Source organism: Pagrus major, chromosome 9 (assembly GCF_040436345.1).
Source record: "Pagrus major chromosome 9, Pma_NU_1.0".
NCBI lineage: Eukaryota > Metazoa > Chordata > Actinopteri > Spariformes > Sparidae > Pagrus > Pagrus major.
Genome location: NC_133223.1, coordinates 32,332,805 through 32,337,558, shown reverse-complemented (window position 1 = coordinate 32,337,558; position 4,754 = coordinate 32,332,805).

Below are 4,754 nucleotides of genomic sequence, written 5' to 3'. Positions count from 1 at the left end.
GTAAAAGGTTGTTTTTTTTAACCCAAACCATGTCAAGTTGTATTTGTGTTGCCTAAACCTAACCAAACACTGACTAAAAACTTTAAAAAAAAAGGAAAATAAGTAAAGGATACAAACTCCAATCCTCGACTTAATCCACTCAGCTATGACTGCAGATGTGGTTAAAATGATTGTTCTGGAGCAACACCAACATGGTGATATCAGATACACCCAGTTATCCCCATTTGAACAAGTTGTTTGAAGCATATCTTTGGCCTTGATAGTGTGAAGTCTGTTGGAAACTGATGCACACTTGGACTGGAATAATTGGGTGTTATGCTGGATTTGGTATCCAGTTTTCAAAATACAACATTTAGGTTAGCATTTTAACAAACAGTATTGGACAATTACTTTTATATTGCTGGTGATGGTGCTAAATGAAAAATTAGGGATCAACAAAGTTATTACTCATGGAGATCATTTCCATTGCCACTAATCCGAATGCCCATCCATGTAGCAGACTTCAAAATATTTTATTAGATAATTGAAAACTTTGATTAGGAGACATCGCCAAGGGACCATGAGTGTCTACAGAAAAAGAAATGTACTGTACTCTGGACACAGACAGATCAGCTAAGCGACTAACAAGTGGGTAGCATGTAGAAAACAACAAAAAAAACTTAACTATACTTTTTAATGAATGCATTTACAGTATTTGAATTGCAAAAAGACTCCCAAAGATTCATAATACATATGCATGAATATTTTTAAACTGTAAACGGAGTTGGAAATTAGCCAACAAAACCCACCCGCCATATGCAGGTGATTTTGTGTAGTGGCTGGTGAATTTGCTTAACCTATCAGCAGAGGTGGCGGATGAATAAAAATAGTGTAACTGAGTGATGTTTTTATAATGCAGACTGAATAATGGGTCTGCTCGTTTCACTCGGACAGTTCAACAAGGAGACACAGAAGATCAATGTGGCGGTACACTGCAGGGGTTAAGAGATTTGCAGAGAAAACCTCCAAGGAGGAAACACAGGCCGAAGAGGAGAAGGTCATAAAACATGTTTTTTTAATGAGAGGTAGAGAAAAAAACGTCGGTGGAGATTCCCAGAGACAAGCCAGAAAATGTTCTGCTCAGTGTTGTCAACATGCTTCTGACGCCGATAAGACGACTGATCACATACTGTCGGTTAAAACAAAGTGGATGGTAGATTTAGGAATCCAGTAGCCACGGAGGCAGGTCGACAAAAACAATGTCACCCTCTTACCGTGACCTATTTTGCACGGTGAATTTCATTGTTTCACTTTTTTGTTTCCTTCTCCACAGAGACCCACTCACACAGAACACTGACTGAAAAGACTTATTTAAAAAAGACTTTTGAAATATGAAACAATATATTTGAAGATCAAACGGAACCGGCATTACTTTTTCTTCCTCACCCGACCCTTTGAGTGAGGACGATGCACCAGATACCGTATGTTCAAATTAAGAGTCATGTCTCTGCATGTGCACCACTGCCATGCATCAAATAACACAACCTAAAGCACATTTATTTTTGATCACAGTTGGTGTGAGGTACATTGAATATTCTCTTTGCATCACATTGATTGGATTCCCCTCCTGCTCGCAGGATTGTCTTGGAAGGCAGATGAAGCTCGGAGCAGGAGTGGGGGGGAGGACGCCTCTCATCTCATCACCTGTGCTGACCTCTGTTTGCAGTTATTTCTCAACAGCTTCTGTACTGCAGCTTCCCATTTCTATTCAATCTTGAGAAGTACAGAGTCTGGGGAACAGTGCGGCCTCCTCGCGGCAGAGCCTGTCACATTATAATGAGACTCATCTTAGATTTCCCTCAGTTTCACTTCAACACGACAGTCTCCAACACATCCATCACATTGTCCGAGTCTGCGGGCATTTCATTCTGCTGGCAGAGCAATAAAGAGAGGGTGGGTCACCAACACGCGCACACACACACACACACACACACACACACACACACACACACACACAGCTTCATTTTTATCCCAAAAGAAAGAAAAAATCAGGTTTTCTATGATGAAGCACAATCTGTTGAGCTGAATAGAAAAAAACAGTCAACAGCATCTGTTTCATCTCTCTAAAGCCTTATTTTAATTTCTGAAATCACTGCTGGAGTTTTGTAGTGTTTTTCCTCGATGACAACAGGTTTTGTAAGTGGCTGTTGTGGGAAACTCTTGTGGATATTAGAGACCATTGGTAAGTCTGTATGGGCTTTAGCTTCTCTCAGTGGAGGAGTGGGTTTGTCCATTGGGAGGCTTATGGAGGAGAATCCTGCAAAATCAATACCCAAAGCAAAGCCTCAGAAGTGACCTAACCCATCAAGTAAGGACCCACAACCAGTACCTTTTAACTGGTTTTGCAGCCAAGTCACCAGGATATAATGTTAGCAGATAACGTTTCTGCAAATCACAGGAACGTCCGAGGTTGACGCGTGTACCAAACGTATAAAAGTCCACATTATATGCTTATAAGCCACCTGTCACAGCAGGAGGTGGAGGGGAAGATGGTGACGTTTATTACACCCCAACAAGGCTGCTAAATGGGCGACCGCAGTTTGCATCACACCAGTGGATATTTTTAGGACACTTGGAGACATTTCAATCTATTTAAGTGTCGACCAAAACCGTCTGTTTTTCATGGGAAGTTGGACCATCTCTATCCGTGAGTGTGGCGACCAAAACAGGTATTTTAAGTCAAACCATGATGTCTTCTTCACTTTCATTTGATGTGTTTTCTGGGTTTTTGTGATGGTTTTTGCTCTGATTCCCTCCTGTATCCCTCCACACCTGCACTGCATCACCTTCATTAGCCTTTACCTGTTCCTCACCTGTGTTTCTCTGCTCCACTCCACTCATGAGTTTAGTTTGTATTTTCATCCAGTCTTTAGTTCAGGCTTGTTGTGTTTCCTGATCCTGCAGTCGATCCCGTTGAGTTGTCTGTTCTCCTTGCGTTCTTTTTCCGCCTTGTTTTTGATTTAACCACCGACTCACAACTTAGAAGTCCTGAAAATAAAATGTATATATGTTTTAGTCCTTCTGGCTTGATACATAGAACTGTTATGGAGAATGTTATGATTGTGGTGATGGGAGGGGGTTGGGTTATGGGCGACATGCTCTGTGACCCCTTTCAGAAAGCCAGGCTGAGTGTGACATGAGGACGTCTGGGCATCATAGGATAAATAAATACAACCAAAGGACATGGAGAGGGCAGACAGAGTGAGAGGGAAGGAAAAAAAGATAGAGAGAACAACTGAAAGGTCGGAGGAGGGGGGGTGCAGGTTTGAGAGACTACAATAAAAAGTAAGTGGGGTAAAAGTGGTCCTCTAAGGAGACAGAGAGATGCAGACTGTGAAGGAGAGAGACGGGCAGAGGGAGCAGGAGGTTCAACCTAGAGGACCCAGGAGAGGCCATCATAAAGCATAAGTGGGCCCACTAAAGAGAGTGGGAGAGAGACATCCAAGAGCAGCGAGAGAGACGACAAGAGAGAGAGAAAGGCACAGAGAGAAAGTCGTGCAATGACACTAAAGAGAATAGGGACTTCCTCGCTGGAGAGTCTTGTAACTTCACGACAGCCACGGTCCACTGAGCACAGCGGCCATGTTTTCCCTCCACAGCGGCCCAGAGAAACAGCCAGAATCCTGACTATTTACAGCTTGTTTGTCTGTCTCAACCCTTGAGAAAGTTAAAAAAAATCATTTTTACTGTCACATATATCGCACCTGTCAAGAATAATGTGAGCTTTGTGGTTAATTAAAAGGATAAAAGGAGCGAAGGAGGGTGAAAACCAACCTGTTAGAGTTGTCTGTGTGTCAGCTTGTGGATGCTGGCAGTGTTTGTATGTGGCCCAGTCTCTGGTCTGTCTCTGTGGTAGACCTGCCCAGCAGGTTCAGCACTGTAGAGTTAAGGTTGCCAGGCTTCGCAACGTGAAGCTCCAAATTGAGTCCCTACTGCAGCTGCTTTATCTGCAGGGACTCACTCAGTTTTTCTGTCTAAAATCGATGGGGACTGACCGCTCTCAACTCAATTTTTTTCACAATACATGCAAGGCTCGGGCAGAGGAGTTAACAAATCCACTTGTGGTTTATTCTGTGAAGGCAACGGCCTCAAAAGATCATCGATTTTATTTGTGAAAGCACATAAAGGTTAAGTTTGATTCAAGAGAGGTGAAATACTGTTCGTCATGTTTTATTTTGGTTCTGGTTTTATTTTACACACAATCATTGTAGTTATGAACATAAAACAGAGGAAAATGGTAAAAATAAGGTTCTGGTTGTGTTTACTGTAACCTGAACAGGTTTGTGATGGACACTGCCAGAAGGATTTCATGAATGATCAAGTCCCAGGCACAAACTGACATCAATGAACTACCTGTGACAACGGTCAAAGGTAGACTGTTGCGTCAGATCTGTCGGATCCAAAAACAAGCACTTGAACACACCACAAAGACCACAGCCAAGTAGTTTATACGTTCTGCACCTGAGGAAATAATTCTCCATACCAGCAGGTGGTGGTAGTCCATATTTTCGTTATCTGCTTACTGTCCTCACTTCTGTTTCTCTTCTTGTGCACTTAGGAGTGATTTCTGCCTGATTGAGCCAAGTCAACACGTCATCTCAGCTGGCAAGAGCCAACGGTGCAGGACACATTTGCAACTGCTCACCGACGGCCCGACATTGGACTATGGTCAACCGTTGGTTTGGTTTGTCAGTGCCCTCAGTAGAGATGGACTG